The sequence below is a fragment of the Triturus cristatus genome, chromosome 3_1 (assembly GCF_964204655.1).
Source record: "Triturus cristatus chromosome 3_1, aTriCri1.1, whole genome shotgun sequence".
Lineage (NCBI taxonomy): Eukaryota > Metazoa > Chordata > Amphibia > Caudata > Salamandridae > Triturus > Triturus cristatus.
Window position 1 is genome coordinate 882,443,253 of NC_140583.1, and position 17,830 is coordinate 882,461,082.

The 17,830-nt window shown below is 43.9% G+C and overlaps 1 protein-coding gene across 1 annotated transcript in view; it reads right to left on the reverse strand.

Moving 5' to 3' along the window:
* B3GALT1 (beta-1,3-galactosyltransferase 1) overlaps window positions 1-17,830 on the reverse strand; it is a 1,403,455-nt gene that overhangs the window by 769,339 nt on the left and 616,286 nt on the right. Inside the window, exon 5 of the mRNA XM_085645381.1 lies at window positions 2,057-2,131. The gene's annotated coding sequence lies outside the window, so the exon portion shown is untranslated. The remainder of the gene's footprint in view (window positions 1-2,056; window positions 2,132-17,830) is intronic.

The window sequence follows — 17,830 nt, forward strand, 5'->3', positions numbered from 1 at the left end:
ATCGTAAATCAGTGTGCGTGACTGCCAACAGCTTGTCGGATGGCCACTTTTCCCACCACGTTGGACGATTTTTATCTTGTTATATGCGCACAAATTTAGCATTTTGCTTCTAACTCCAGTAGTAATCAGGCTACTCAGGGATTAGGCCCAATCAACCATGGCAGTAATCGCACACGTTTATTCCCTTCATTATGCTGTATTTGCCATACAGGGTTTATAATCTAGGCACCCCAATTTATTTTTAAATAATTGCACCTATTTGTCATTCTCTATTCAAACCTTCTTGGCTAGACTATGTTTAAACATGAAGAGATTGATCACACTTCCCCAGCTTTTGAGTACATTCATTGGCTTTTGATTGCCCAAAGAATTAGCTTCCAGCTCCCTTGACGTTTAGAGCATGTGGGTTGTGCACAAATTCTCTTCAAAAGCTCATATTTCTCTTCACTCAGAGCCACAACCACAAACGAAGCAAAGCAAATTTGATTTCTCAAACCAGATTTACTTGAATAGTCATGCAGGATAAACAATCAGATAAGTAGGCCCACAAAGCTGGAAGTAATTATGCTCTGACCCAATAAACCAACCATATTTTTATTAGTTAAAAGAAATAGAAAAACTTGATTTTTTACCGAGACTTTCTCAGCCTGCCTACGTGCCACAGGGATGACTGCAGCTCTAAACAGATAGATGCACCCACCCACCCATCAAAGAACACATTCTCTCCTCTTTAGCGTGTCGATGAAGACACAGCAAATGCTCTTCTAAATCTGAAGACGATCAACAACTGCTGCATCGATCGGAGAATTTCTGAAACTGGAAGCCACGACGTGGACATTTTTAGAATATGATCAGTACAAAGTGGCTTCTGCCACAAAGCACCACCATACTAATCAATAAAATAAAGGAATAATATCAGTGTTCCATATGCAATTTATAATGCATTCCAAATACATTGCATCACTGGAGACCCTACATGCAATGTTGCTACTTTAATTATTAGGCCCTTATTTAGAGTTTGGGTGATTGGATGCTCTGTCAAAATTTGGTGGATATCCCGTCTGCTTTATTATAAGATCTATAGGATGTAAAGCATAGTTTGGGGGATGTGTCATCTGCCTTGTTTGTGATGCAATATCCCGTCCACTGAACTATAAATAAGGCCCTTAGATGGGCTTTCATTTAAGCTGGTTTATTTTCAGTTTGGGCCCCTTTGGGGATGCATTTTACACTCATTACCCTTTTCAGACACAAACCAGCCAACATTCTTGGTGGTCTTTGCATTTCAAACATTACAGCTTCAGTTGGTGCATCATTCTATTCTATTCTATTCTATTAGAACTAAGTTTATCAAATGATGCCAGGCCCCTGATCACCCCATTCACAGTCAATGCTCCTCACATTGTTATAAAAATGTATCGCCTGATCCAAAAGGCAGCAAATGGATCTAAATGTGACCAATATACAATTCTGGAAAATATTTTAGTGGATTACTTTCTCCTTCAGATCACATGATCTCAAATGGGATAGAGAGATTTTTCTAGGTCTAATAACTCTAAAACCACCTACTTCAAAATGTTCAAGTCAAAGTTATTCATGTTATCTTTTCAAATAGCTACCTGTAAACTCCTGTTTTAATGGTGTTGCATTGCTAGTCACAATTCGTTATCTTCTCCAACTACAAAAAGCATAATATTCTGGACCATGTTCCTTATTTTTCCACTAGATCTGATTGTAAAACTACATCTGGTGTCATGTATGCGCTTCTCAACTACAGCTTGGCACGCAACAATCCTGTGAGAAATATTCAAGCTAAGATACAGGTACACCAATTATAGCCAACACTCCTAAAAACTAGCATATATTTTAATTTCTACGAATAGTTAAAAACGTGTTTCCATACTTGGTAGAATGTTGAATTTGGCTGAAAATATTAGGAAATATCATCTGCAATGACAGCCACAGTAGCGATACTATACAATATATAATTAAGATGAATGTAAAGGCACACAAAAACAAATTCCAAGAATAGCTATGTGGCATTAAGTTAAAGTACCTTTAAGTTCGTGAATCATTGGCTGATAGTGGAATTATTCTGGCACATTTTCTGTTTTGCCACACGAATCTTCACCTGACAAAAAATACGAATTTAATTTAAAAAATATATACCAAAATTACACCTTTCAACATATCGTTTCATTCAGCGAGTGTGAGAACTGGTGACAAAAATATGAATGATGGGTGCTGCATAAATTACATCTGGCACGGTAGTTCTACTATTGTTATTACCTGTCCGAGATTACGGAAACCTACTTTCAAACGGCTGACTTGACATGGAATGACAACTTTACTTTTTGCAGAAACAGAACAAACTCACATCTTTAGCCCTGCCAAATGCCACACATCGCGCGTTAAAATAACGCATTTTTGGTAATGTCCCTGCATTACATCAATGCCTGCGATTTGTCACGCAACAGGGTTACTCCTCGCAGAGCTTCCACAGCTGATCAGATAAAGCTATGCGTTGAACGTGTTCCAAAGTGCCTTGGGCGAGGCACAGCAACAACCCTCAATAATACTCCCTTGGCGCTTCCGAAACAAATGACAAACTTTTTAGAAACAAAATCCAAAGACCCGCCTTTCTGATTAATCTGGTTGAACTGAACGGTAGGTCAATTCTTCACATCATTCCAACAGGGGAGTGGTAGCGATAACACAGATGAGGGACGAAGCTTCCCCACACCCTGTCCTGGTGCGGGGGGCCTGGGGCTGCACCAAGGCGCTGAAGAACACCTGTGCTACTTCCAGAACCAGAAGACGCCCTGTGTGGGCGAGTGTCAGATCACAGACTCCCACCCCGGGAAGGTGCTGTTTCGCTTTGTGGAACACAAAAGTACCTCCGGATCCCTTTCCTTACTCCTGGGAAAAATCAGTATCAGTGTCAGTCAGGGAAAGGCGCCAGGGATGTGGGGGGTCACTAAGAGATATTGGTAGGGAGGAGGCTTCGTGCAGTATTGAAAAGTTAAAGTATGGTGTGCTAGGGAGGGAACCCTAGACAAACACGTGGAAGTTTAATTTTGAGGTAGATGCAATACAAATGTGCATGTTTGTGTTAGTGCTTTTACCTGAACTACTCCCAATAATCCAAGCTGCCCCACCACACCCACACTCTTTATATCCCTCTCCACGCATGGGTGGGCGCCAGTGAGCTAAAGTTTCTGCTGGCCCAGACTAATCACAGCACTGTCATAATTTCTAGAACTCTGCTCTACCCCTCCCAGATTCTGGTCTTTCTTTTGTGCCTGATTGTAGTGCTTAGAAGCAGGCAACCTACGTCATTTGCATGCTGCGAAGTATTTCCAACAGGGAGCTCGAATGCTTCTTTCCCTCTCAGCATGCCCCTTGCCACTCCTTAACTTCCTAAGCGCCCTTCCATTTCTGTTGCTTTGCAGCAATTCTAAGTTCTTCTATTGAATCATTGCTCGAATGGGTGTAATTTCTGATATTTACATGTTTCCTTAGTCTTCATTGCTTGATTTTGCTCAGGAGAAATAATATTACGAAAATGTCACACATAGAAATCTGAAACCTTGGCAGCTATGCATCTACAATTGAAATTAGGTTTGACTCTTTCCATTCCTACTTGAAATTCGGTACATTTTTGTGATTAGTCTTCGAAATGTTGCATTGCAGTTTTTACACATTACAAGGAGCACGTTTCTTAAGATTTTCAAAGGGCAGCGGTAATCACGCTTTACACAAAGCCATTGAAACTTTACCAAAGGACATTCTCTTGTCAATACAAATAGTGACAAGATAGAAAAAACTATCTTTGAATGTCTATTCATGGATTTCTATGGATTCTGTGTGCAGATTGCCATTGCCTCTTAAAATGGAGACTGGTGGATGTAAACATTATGGTTCGGTTTGATGCACCCATAAAATCCAATTGAGGTTTTGGGATTACCCTAATCAGTGTGTATAATACATTTTTTCACTTAATATGAATGCCAGTGGAGTTTATTTAAACACTGACCGACCTTTCTGCTTTCTTGTTTTTTTAACAATTGAAATGTTTACAAAAGCTGTTAATCTCTGTCTATGAAACTTCACTTGAGATTATTGGTTTTACACTGTGAAGGCCATACAGCAGGCTGGCCGAGGATGTCTCAACATCTGGAGAAGTTGATCATTTAGTCACCATGTAGACTCTAAAGGGCTTATTCACAAAGGGCCTTCTTACTTGTGGTGAAGACCCCGCAGTTGTAGGAGAATTCTCTTGGGGAGGTTCCGCCCCACGTGTGGAGACTAGACTACCCCACGATGCGGGGGCCTCCACCTTTGTGAATCAGGCCTTAAGCGTACACCATGTTTCACAGTGCAGCTTCTGCTTGGGGCTTGTGATTCACACGTCTGTGAAGTGGTGTCTCCCTTATAGATAATGGCTTGTGAGGGACGGCGTTTGATACCATCATTTTGCAAAACAAAGAGAGGGGCTCAATAAAGTCCAAAGGGATAGAGCACCAATAACTATGTAGTTAAAAAGATTTTTCTCTTTGAACTAATATAAAGAGTTATGTCACATAGAAATCACGTATTTCATTCATCAACTTACACACTTTCAACCTCAATTGTAACCACTCCGCATGAAATGTTGGAAAATTATCAATAGAAAAAACCTTACTTTAGTAAAAAAACATCAATTGAAGTTTATTAACATGTTAAAAGAATCTCATTATTAAATTGCATCAAATAAAATAATCACAGATAGATGGCTAAAGATCAAACCTCAACCATAGCAATAAGATAAAAGATGTATTATATCCAAAAACACAAAAAGTTATAACATATAACTTTTGGTACAGATATAGAAGACAATCTAACATATGAACATCTATGTAGTAGGAGGAACAATAACAGACACCAAAATTGTGTCTTGGATGTGTAGATTTGTAGTTTTGGTAAGCAGAAACAATCTGGTGACAATGCACCCTAGTCTCTTAGGGTTCTGTTCCAAAACAAATTACACCCAACAACCTATGCGTCGATGCGTTTCGGTGGTGTACAATAATAAAAACCACCTTCCTCAGGACTGACAATATTTATCCTCCACGAAATAGCTTTAGCAATCATTCATTTATGTCGTAATAAAAATCACTGACGGATGGCTTCTGGGATAGAGAACAGCCAACGTTATACATACGATGTGTGACTATATCTTAGACCAATCAAATGGGGCCTCACTCCATAAACGGGGTCATATTAATGGCTTGCGCTTACAAGGTGATAAACTCTTTGTATTTAAAAGGTAAATCACAGATATGTTCCGTTGCACTTCAGGAATGGCACAATCCTTAATTTAGAGGCACTTGTGAATCATTTGTTAGAGTGCCCATGCGTCATCAACAGAAGCCATCCTTCTGGGGCAAGAAGGTAATATTCCGTTCTGCCTAAGGTCCTGGGTATGGCTAAATGGTTCGATGCTCGCGTTTTAACAAACGTCGCAGGGCCCACGCCACTTATCATACATAATGTTTCAATCGAGCATCCAGGAGTACCAATTTAGGCTATGGCGTTATTTTAAGATTTTTTATATCCGATTAAGTTGTGGCTTTTGAGCTCATAACATGGCACCACTGCTCTTTATGGGCCTGCTGACATTTACATGTTCTGGGTCTAATGAGAGACACTGAACCATCTCCTCATTCTTTTGCTAAAGATTCAAGTTTATGCTTAAGGCAGTGAAAAAATGTAGGATGTAAAAAAGCTGTTGGGAGGCATGTGGGATGTGGCTGCATAGATCTTTTGAAATGTGATATGACTTACCTAGATCAAAATGGATAGGACCTCTAACATTTGTGTAATGCTCCACTTTCATATAGTTTCAACCCTATTGCTTTACCACCACAGTTTTCAGACCAGAAATACAGTAACATATATGAACATTGAAGCAATTGTTCTGTTCATTGAGAGAAAGATTGCTTAGAACAAACTCCCAGATGAGTGCAGTGAGGACGTGCCCTTTCATTGACCTAAGACAGTTAGAATATTTCCCAATATCTCAACTCAAATCCAAATTCAAATTCAGCTTTATTCGGTTTTCAAGTTTTCGTACACAAAAAACATAAAAGCACAAATTTTACAGTACGATATCACAAATATTGCACAATAGTCATTAAAAATTAAATGAAAAACATGAAAGAATCTTTATAATTTCATATTGCCAATATTATACAATAATTCTAAAAATAATTTGTTAGAGAAAAGTTAAAAACATGATTTACATATTTGTGAATATATAAAAGGTAATACCTGAGTACATATTTCATAGAGGGACCAAATTCATAGTTTCATACCTCAACTCATCTCCCTGTTGTGCAAAGCAATACATAATAATGTCTTATATGATAAGTAGCCAAGGTACCCATAGCAAAAATCTATTGTATATGGTGCATCATCTCAAGCTGCTTACATAAAATGCTTGCCAAAGAACACAATTCTTGGGGAAATTATGGTAAAAATAGGAGACACAGTGGTGCTGCTAAGTGTCATTATGTAACAAGATGCTTTCGAGATATTGGTGGAAATTAGGGTATTCATTCACAGCCATGCAGTCTGCACTGTTGCCCAAGACACATTGTGGTGCAGTGGGTTGTATTTTCAGAATTCTGCTACCTTTTGCAGTTTTGCATGTCTGCAAAGCCACACAAAGTTAAGAATCAGTCATTAGGAAGTATGCTGGCTCTCTGTGTGTGTGTGTGTAAGTGTATCTATCTTTCTATCTGTCTATCTGTCTATCTGTCTATCTGTCTATCTGTCTATCTATCTATCTATCTATCTATCTATCTATCTATCTATCTATCTATCTATCTATCTATCTATCTATCTATCTATCTATCTATCTATCTATCTATCTATCTATCTATCTATCTATCTATCTATCTATCTATCTAACTATCTACCCATCTATCTATCTATCTCGCTCGCTCTATATATATCTATATATCCTCCTCCACTGGCTCAATTTCACTGGTTTACCGGCGCTTCTACAACAGTGCAAACCCCCATGGCAGAGCCCAGCCAATTATCTATTCACAAAAGTCCTTTCAAAAAGTACGTCGGGACGCACTCACGGATGGTTTAGTTTCCTTTACTTAATTATTTCTTTACAGGGTGAAAGCCACATCAACGCATTTCAGTCTCCATGAGGCCTTGTTCACAGTGGATCATCGGCGGGATCCATTGAAGACCAGAGTAGGTTTGTAGACGGGAGGTCATCCTTGACGAATGTGTGACTACAGGAGACCTCTGCTTCTTGGATCCGTTTGATCAGTTAACATTCACGAAAGGTATTTTCACCAACTGTGGGTCTGTAAGTACGGTTAATCCACCACATGCACAGCACACCTTAGCATGTGTGCTGCATATCACTTACACACTCACGTGGCTACTTCCATTTTCGCAGCCCCAACACCACTTCCTTGGTCCTGAAGAAAGCCTCATTGACATTAACAAAAGTGAGGCTGAAACATGTCGACCAGAATTTAAGAGTTATAGAAGAACAATTGTTATCTTCACAATATCTCACCTTGTTTTTAACGTGTCCTAGGACCCTATGAATAAATCAGTACCCGGTTGGGCATCCTAGAAACATTTTTAAACTGCACCACGTTTTGAGCACATCTCACACTCCGAATCCCAAACAAAACCCGCTTGGCTGTAATGCAGGCGTCGAAGCACAGCTGAGTTGCACTCGGCAGTCCAGCTGGGAACCAGATGATAAAGCATGAAACCAACTAGGTTGGTGGGTGAGGGCTCTTCTAACAAATCCAGTGGATTTTTGTGCTCTCAGGCACTACACTGAGTCGGAAAATCTTAGGATATACCTACGGGTCCATCCACGTTGTTATATCAAATGAAGTGATCAGTCATAAAAATAAAGTGGGATATTATGATAGACAAAAGGAAAATATATCTTCAGAATTGCCCGCGAGTAAAAGGTCCTCCCAGGAACCGCCCAGTGTTGATACAAAGTGCTCCAACACATTCAATGGAACCCAGTTGTATCAAAGTGATACCCTTTCAGGCATAGAGCGATGCATAATTTATGCGTCACTCTATACCTGAAAGGGTATTGTTTTGACTTATACTGGGTGCTCCCTTGTGTCTGGATAAAGCTATATCTCTCTGAAGAGCTCTAAGTAGAGCAAAACACTGTGTCAGGGGTTGCTTTTACTAATTTCACGTTGCCTTGGTTGGTATTTTACCAATTCAAAGCTGTACTACTGAACCTAGAGTGGTAATTGGCTTTTGTCATGTTACACATCGGCATGGGCAGCACTGTGCTAGGTCTATGCTTAAAGACTTTGCTGTGGAAATGGCAATGGACGTTTGTCCCTTTCTATCTCGGCATGGATGGCACTGTGCTAATCCTATGCTTAAAGACTTTTATAGAAAAGCAGACATTTGAGGTGAACAGATCTAGAGTGTCGCTCCCGCCCTGTCATTGCAAACTCTGCTCAGGATTTTGTAAGTGAGAGCAGGTTTCCTGCTCTCGCTTCCAAAATCCAAAGCAGATTGCTTTACCACACGGCGAGCTGCATGTCAGCAGCTTCCCGTGCGGAAAAGCAATGCCAGCTCCTGCAGGAGGCGAGGAGCCGGAGGGACCGTGGGGAATTGGGGCTCCCCCCACAGTCCCCAATGGAGTAGCCATGCCCCGGGTGTTGGGGTCCCTGGGGCTAGAAGTGGCCCGGGAGGGGGGCCACGTGGCCTCCCTCCCCCCCCCAAAAAAAAAATAAAGGCCGGCCCCAGGGGATGGGGTCCCCGGGGCCAATAGAGGCCTCAGGAGGGGGGCCACGCAGCCCCCTCTATAAAAAAATGAATATATGCGGCCATGCCCCAGGGGATGGGGGCCCCGGGGCCGAAATTGGCCACTGGAGGGGGGGCCAACGCAGCCCCCTTCCGTTTACATTATTATTATTATTATTATTATTATTTAAAAGGGTCAGGCCCTGGGGGTTGGGGTCCCCAGGGCCCAAATAACAGAAAAAGAAGGGGGGCCACACAGCCCCCCTTCTAAAAAAAAAAAGAAAAAAAAAGAGGCCCGCCCCCTCCCAGCAACACTCTGCAAACGCGCCCTGTGGTTTTAAGTTAGGGAATTAATTTCCCTTCAATACTGGGGGTCCCTGGGGGCCAACTAGTCCACCAGGTACCTCCAGTATGCACCACAGGGCTGCCTTGCAGAGAGGTTGTCCGAGGGCACACCCCTTTTTACACCTCTCTCCAATGCAGCTCTGTGGTGCTTACTGGAAGTACCTGGAGTGCTAGTTGGACCCCAGGGACCCTCAGGACTCAAGGGGATTTAATCCCCCAATTTACAACGCACCAGGGGGCGCGTTTGCACAGTGGTGCAGGGAGGGGGACTGGCCTAATTTGACGAGTGCAAACGCGTCCTGTGGCGCATTTTAAGTTGGAGGATTAAGTCCCCTTCAATCCTAAGGGTTCCTGGGGGCCAACTAGCCCACCAGGTACCTCCAGTAAGTGCCACAGGGCTGTGTTGCAGAGAGGTGGTAAAAGGCCACGCCTCTTTTTACACCTCTCTGCAATGCAGCTCTGTGACGCTTACTGGCGGTACCTGGTGGGCTAGTTGGACCCCAGGGACCCTCAGGACTCAGGGGGATTTAATCCCCCAATTTACAACGCACCAGGGGGTGCATTTGCACAGTGGTGCAGGGAGGGGGCATGGCCTGATTTGACAAGTGTGCAAACGTGCCCTGTGGCGTGTTTTAAGTTGGGAGATTAATACCCCTTCAATCCTGAAGGTCCCTGGGTGCCAACTAGTCCACCAGGTACCTCTTGTGAACGCCACAGGGCTGTGTTGTAGAGAGGTGCTCCGAGGCCACGCCCCTTTTTACACCACACTGCAAACGCGACTTCTGGTGCACTGCTGGTGGGGCGATGAGGTCCTCTTGTGTCATGAGGAGCTCAAGACACAAGTGGACTTCATCCTCTGAGCAGCAGTGCACCAGAAGCCGCGTTTGCAATGTGGTGTAAAAAGGGGTGTGGCCTCTGAACACCTCTCTGAAACGCAGCTCTGTGGTGCTTACTGGATGTACCTGGTGGGCTATTTGGCCACCAGGGACCTTCAGTATTCAAGGGGACTTAATAGGGATGTCATAGTTAGAAATTAGCATTTAAAAAAACCATTGAAATTCACTGAAAAAACCATAGGTTTCAGGTACGTTATAGTTAGAAATTAGCATTTAAAAAACCTTTGAAATTCACTGAAGAAACCACAGGTTTCAGGGACGTTATAGTTAGCTGGACATTTCACTCTTACAAACCCATAGAAATCCCACCGTTATAGTTAGTTCAGCTAACTATAACTCGCGCACCCACAATGCACTGCTCATGACGTCACATATTACATCATTCATGACATGGTCAGTAAATCGGGGGGCACACGGCCCCACTGCAGCCCCGGGGACCGCCACCTCCCTGGGGCTCTGTTTTAATTTTTATAAAATGTGTGGGGGGCTCGAGCCCCTTCCACACGCCCCGGGACCACCACCTCCCCGGGGCACCAAATATTCAAATTTGGGGATCCGTTACGGACCACCAGCCCCGGGGACCACCACCTCCCCGGGGAATTAGAAATGAAGGGAGGGGGAAACGCGGCCCCCCTCCTGGAGCCTTTGATGGACCTGGGGACCGCCACCCCCCAGGGCCAGCTCCTGCAATGTCCCAGGGTGCCCACCCCCGGAAAATTGCTGTTTGCTAAGGCAGGGTGGGAGCACGGCTCCAAACCCTGCCATAGCAAACCCTGCTTTGCTTCATTGAAGTGAGAGTAGGAAAACCTGCCCTCGCTTCAATGAAGCAAAGCAGGATTGCTTTTGAGCAAGGGGAGCTGCATGTTAGCAGCTCCCCTTGCTCAAAAGCAATGCCGTCTCCCACAGGAGGCAGGGAGCAGGCGGGACCGTGGGGGCATTGGGGCTCCCCCACGGACCCCAATGGAAAGGGCGGGCACTGGGGGATGGGGTCCCTGGGGCTAGGAGTGGCTCAGGAGGGGGGCCACGCGCCCCCCCCTCTGCGTTAATTTTTTTTTAAAATGGCCACGCAAATATAAATAAGCAAATAAAACAAAAAAAACAGGCCAGGCCCCGAGGGATGGGGTCCCTGGGGCCAATAGTGGCCTAGGGAAGGGGGGCCACACGGCCCACTCCCTTTTTTTTTTAAATTAAAAAGAAAATGCTCAGGCCCCAGGGGATGGGATGCCAGGGGCCAAGAGTGACCCAGGGAAGGGGGGCCACACAGCCCCCCTCCCATAAAATAAGAAATTTAAAAAAAGAAGAAAAAAAACGGCAACTCTCCGGAGGCCCCGCCCCCTCCCTGCAGCTCTCTGCAAACACGCCCCCTGGCGCATTCTAAGTTGGGGGATTAAGCCCCCTTGAATACTGAGGGTCCCTGGGGGCCACCTAGCCCACCAGGTACCTTCAGTAGGTGCCACAGAGCTGAGTTGCAGAGAGGTGGTCTGAGGCCACGCCCCTTTTTACACCTCTCTGCAATGCAGCTCTGTGGCGCTTGCTGTAGGTACCTGGTGGGCTTGTAGGCCCCCAGGGACCCTTAGGATTCAAGGGGACTTATTCCCCCAACTTACAAACTTACAATGTGCCAGGGGGCACGTTTGAACAGTGGTGCAGGGAGGGGGCAGGCCTGATATAACAAGTGTGCAAATGCGCCAGGGGGTGCGTTCTATATTGGGGGATTAAGTCCCCTTCAATCCTGAGGGTCCCTGGGGGCCAACCAGACTACCAGGTACCTCCAATAAGCGCAACAGAGCTGCGTTGCAGAGAGGTGGTCAGAGTCCACACCCCTTTTTACACCTCTGCAACACAGCTCTCTGGGGCGTACTGGAGATACCTGGTAGGCTAGTTGGCCCCCAGAGACCATCAGGATTCAAGGGCACATAATCCTCCAACTTTCAATGCACCAGGGGGTGCGTTTGCACAGTGGTGCAGGGAGGGGGGCTTTCCTGATATAACAAGTGTGCAAACACGCCCCCTGATGTGTTGTAAATTGGGGGATTATGTCCCCTTGAATCCTGAGGGTCCCGGGGGCCAACTAGCCCACCAGGTACCTCCACTAAGCGGCACAGAGATGCGTCGCAGAGAGGTGGTCCGAGGCCACGCCCTTTTTTACACCACTCTGCAAACGCAGCTTCTGGTGCTGTAATGTGATGTAATATGTGACGTCATCAGCAGTGCATTGCAGGGGTGCGAGTTATAGTTATCTCTACTAACTATAACAGCCGATTTTCTCTGGTTTTGTATGAGTGAAATGTCCAACTAACTATAACGTCCCTGAAACCTGTGGTTTTTCCAGGGAATATATATATGTATATAGTCGCCAATAAGTAGTTCTAGTTAGGACCATGTTTCCATAGGAAGAACGTTTTTTGACTTGCCTATCCCTTTGGTGCTGGTTGATTAATCTTCATGAAATTTTCCCCAAAAAGTGTCATAGTGAGTCTTATTGTGCATGGAAAGTATTCAGGGTGATCCGTCAAGCAGGTACCAGGAAAAAGGGGGGTTGAAAAAATACGATTTCCCGTGTTAATTCCGATAGGAGCTTTGAACACGACTACTGCCCAAACTGCTGGACAGATTCTGCAGCACAAATAGAAAGAGCAAAATGCCTTTCAAGATTGTTTATGTGTAGTAAGATGGTCCTTTCTGCAAAGAAACAATCCCCCCTGCCACGCAGGCACCCTTACAACATTGCACAAGGGTGCTTGCACAGGTGTTAGGCTGCTTTATTAGCACCAGCGCTAGGGGAAACACAGCGGGGTGCCGTATTTTTGTAAATATGGCACATTCCTCTGTTTTTTTTTAAATGTTTGAGTGCGGTGTTACCAATTTTGGCTTAACACTGTGCTCTGACATTTTTTTGTACATTTCCCCCAAGGTGTATCAATGTGTGTGCCTTCTCACGTTATTTTATCACTTCCATAGTTGTAAGCTGTGTCTCTGGACATAACTGTCTGGGGTACAGATTCTATAAACCAGAGTCTGACGTTTCCCCCCACTGATCGAGGCTTTTGCTTGCCTAATTTTTATTTAAGGGCACAGAAGTTTTGTTAAAATAGCATTAGCAGTATAGTGTTCATATTGCAGACCTTGGAAACTTTTTGCTGCCCCGTGATTGCCTCAATCAGGATGTAAACCAAAGCATGGATAAATCTGCAGAGCACTGTTCACAATTTTGCAAACAATTAGGAATTTATTGACATTTTAACATAACTAGTACATTTATGGGGAAAAATAAGCTCATTAAAGTACCTTTTAGAACACTATAGTTTATCAAGAACAAGGAAGCTTCACATACTGACATGAAGGACAGTTTCAGAAAAAGGCTTCGACGCTAACTAAAAGGCAGTTAACTGCATTTCGATATTTTCTAGTTCCAATGTCTATTTAATCTGATTTCAGCCTCCTGGTCCGTCGGGTACAGTCAAATGTAATGGGACCAGAGCTGCGGGCGTAATTTCAAGAGTAAGTTAATTGCCTTCACAAATAATGCTGCTGTACCAAATATTCTAACAGTGTCTACAATATCCTTATTGAGAAACAGTAATACACGAGGAAACATGATAAAAGGAATCAGATATTAAATGTTGTACGTGTCTTTTTTTTTACTGTTTATTTTTCCTTTTTACTTTTGCCGATTACTTTTTACCTATATGTACCTAAGAGAGAAGATGTTTATCTAATCAGTATTTTGGGCATGGGCTGTAAACTGTCAAGGTCATTCACATCTATACTTGTCAAGCCATTTTCTTTGATTTATTCTCCAATTAAGGTGACAACTGTGCCCTTTATGGAGCCTTGGTTTGCCCAGGTGAATGTAAATCCGATCAAATGATGAAAATCAGTGTGCAGTTGACCACCGCATTTTGTCAATAATGAGCCACCCATTCAAAACTATCTAATAAAAAATAATCAAAGTATCTTTATCAATATGTCTTTATTCAGTAGTAGAGCAGCCATAAAAGAGCATCAACTATCGGAAACACATTCCAATAAAATATACAATAATATCATTAGATCACAGACAAATCAAATGCATTTCAGAAATATATTAAAATCGCGGACTAAAAGGCTCATAGTGTACCTATGCCGGATTCATATATTTTCCAAATAATGAATGCTCTTTTACAAAAAATGTAAACTGCAAAACAGATGGGTTGTGTATGTAATTTCTGGAGGCTTATCAAGGTTGGCTTATGAGATCTGACATTACTCTGGTGTGCAGAGAAAAGAGAGCCAAAACGCATAAAGTGACACTCTCTTTGCCTAGCTACACCATCACATGGCCACGGGGGCAATGTTCTAAAGCATGTTCCCTGCATAGGAAAAAAAATAATAACGTGCACAGTGTTTAGCGTAAAACTAGATAATTAAAGGCCCTGTCTACGGTGCATTAAGAGTGATAAAAAGGGTTCTGGGCCTACAGATTTACAAATAACCATATAATCAAGACCACTAAACATAGATGATGGCTGTTCCCACCTTATCTACATACAGTAATCTAAAAAGCGCTGTTTGAATTTGTCTTTACAACTCATAACAATCGACCCAGGGTTGTAATACATATCTGGGACACCCACAAGATAGAACCTTCTCTTGGCATATGCAAGGCATGGAATATGATGCACATTGTCCAATGTTCACAAGAATGACAAACATGGCGCTTCATGGCAATTTCAGAATTTATCCCAGGTGGGACAGTGCCCCAGTGTCGGCACGAAATTCTGTTATTTAATTTTCTCCAGGGATGGAGAAGTGCATGTGCCCCCCTCCACAGACTGAGCTTAGGCCTGGAGACCCCATACCCTGGGACAATGCAACATGATCGGGGGCCAGGGGACCCCATACCCGGGACCCCAAAGGCAACAACAGGGTTCCTAAGCCCTATTTCCAGGACCCAGCACAGGATGAATAGATGGATGAGAGATAATTGTCTGAAACTCAACACGGCAAGACTGAAGTCCTCATCTTGGGGAAAAACACCTCACCCTGAAGCCACTCATAGTGGCCCGCTAGTCATGGCCCACCACTGGCCCCAGCAGATCATGCCCACAACCACAGAACCATCCTGGACAGCAAGCTCTCAATAGAAAAACAGGTCAACGCCATCTCATTCGCCTGCTTCCACATCCTCCGCATGCTCCACAAGATCTTCAGGTGGCTATCAGTCAACACCAGAAGGACAGTCACCCAAGCCCTCCTCACCAGCAGGCTAGACTAAGGGAACACACTCTATGTAGGAATCATGGCAAACCTCCTAAAGAGACTTCAGAAAATACACAACACAGCAGCTAGACTCATCCTCAACCGGCCAAGAAGGACCCACATCACGCCCCACCCCAGGAAACTACACTGGCTCCCAATACAGAAGAGATGCCAGTTCAAGATGCTGACCCAGGCCTACAAAGCCCTACAAAACGAAGGACCCACATACCTCAAAAAATGCCTGACCTTCCATCAACCTACCAGACTCCTCTGCACTGCCTCCCTCTTCCCCGCAGACACCCACGGAATCCACTGTACCAACAGTGTAGGACACTCCTTTTCGCACATGGCTGCCAAGACATTGAATTCCCTTGCTCTAGACCTCAGGACCACCAAGTTGCTCCAGCAATTGAGGAAAAAACTAAAGATCTGGTTACAAAAATTAGAAACCACCACGCAGCAGGAAAACCACAGTGCCTCGAGACCCTCACAGTTGATTTGCCGCACTATATAAATGACTGATTGATTAAGGAGAGGCTTGCAGGCTAAGAGTGCTTCCTCCACCCCCATGCCTGTGTCTGGGGGGTGGAGGCTCACACAACAGCCTGTATCCTGCCCCCATGTAGCGTAGGCAGGAGAAAGAAGACAGGCTGGCCTCTGCACTGGCCACTGGAGAAGGCTGGGCACTAGGGAGCTGGTCGGGGTTGGGAGGGCCTTGGCCTCCCTCCGATGGCCCCTACTATAACACTTGCCTTGGTGGTGTCTCATATGAACCAATTACTTGTTCAGGCCTCACATCCTGCACAACTGAGAAACCAATTTCTTACAATTGATTATTTTATTTTCAAAAAAGGGAGACACTTAGGAGACAGAAGAAATGTTCCTGCTGCCATTTACGGACACTGTCAGGCCTCGAGATTCAATACACAAAAGTTGTGTTTTCCTGCCATTGCAACTCCCTCCCAAAGAAGTATCACTTCTGGAGTCTGACTATGGGAATGGGCACGCACAGAGCCATTGTATCTAATTAAAAAAAGGCACTGTGCTCATTGTGCTAAACAACCTAGGCTGGAGAAAGTGCTGCACTGAAAAATAGAAGCGTGTTTCTAACCTCTTTTCCCTATATGAACATGGCAAAATGGCCAAATTTAGCAGAGGGAGCAAGGAATCCCTGCAGGCGGGTGCACTGTGTGGCATCACCCAGCAGGCATGTCCGGGGAAACCCAAGAGCTCCCATGCCCACACTAAAAAGGCACCTTTACCATAACCATTGTGTCACTTCATAGGTGGCTCAGTAGTTGTGGCTCCCCAAAACCAGTTTGACCATGCACCTGCATGGGTAATATGACAAGGGAGTGAATGGAAATCTGTTCACCATTTTGTATGGCACCCGCATACTCCAGATTTTTGTAAAATAACCGAAAACATCCTTTTCATCTCGAAACTCTTCAGTGCGCCCTAAAATATTGATTCTCCTTAACAACTGCATTGTGAAAAAAATAGTTTTTCTCTGCAAAATGCACTAGTGTAAAACCTATTTAGCTTTGGTAAGGATGTAATTGTTACGTTGATAATCCTGTGTTGCAAGGCACTTTCAGCCATCAATAGAATGTTTTGCTGTCCCTCAGAACTAGGTCTAAGCTGTATGACTACCCTATAATAAAATAAATAAATTAAATCCATGCATAAAAGCAAGTCGATAATAGCCAATGTAAAATTATAAAGTGCCTCCAACTAGGGTTCTATGTCCTCAACTGGGCATCATGAGTTCCTTTCAATGGCACTCATAGTTCTCTATCAATTCTGATAATTCTTACTTCATTTCAGTAATTTAATGTGAAAAATACTGCACAGTTCTAGCACCATTATGGGTCGTGACAGTTTGATGCTAACTCTCTCGTTATAACACATGGCGATTAATTGCTCTCCTATCTTCGCTCAAGGAGCTATAACTACCACAACGAATCTATTATTCATCTCAGTGTCATGTCTTTTACGATAGTCCCATTATGTATACCCCGTTTTACATACATTATCCCATCCACACAACTATAACTATTCTAAACAGTTGACCTTTTACCTAATAGCTTGCTCCTGTCTCTTCGACACCAGGCACTCAACCTTCTATCTGAATCCCAGTACCTGACATACATAAACATCTCCCTTGGCATGGCAGATTTATTTTGTATAAGGATCACCACTTTTTTCATCCTTGGCTAATAGCCAGCTGTGCATGATCGCACTTGTTTAGAAAAGCATCGGTGATTGTTTTAAAAAAAGCATGATTGTTTTAAAAACATATCAATTCTAGAAAAAACCCTGGAGTGACCACTTTAGTATAAAAGACCCTCCCCCCCCCCAATAAATTAGAGGAGAATTCCTTCCAAGCTGAGACGGGGGTCCTGCATGCCGAATCTTCGACACACAGTGGTCTGACATCCCTTGTGGGTTGTCATCCTCGACGCAGAGATGGGGTCCTTAGTTCTAAACCATCAGGTGAGTGGGCGGGTTCATCCCTTGGAGTTTCTTGGCTACAGATA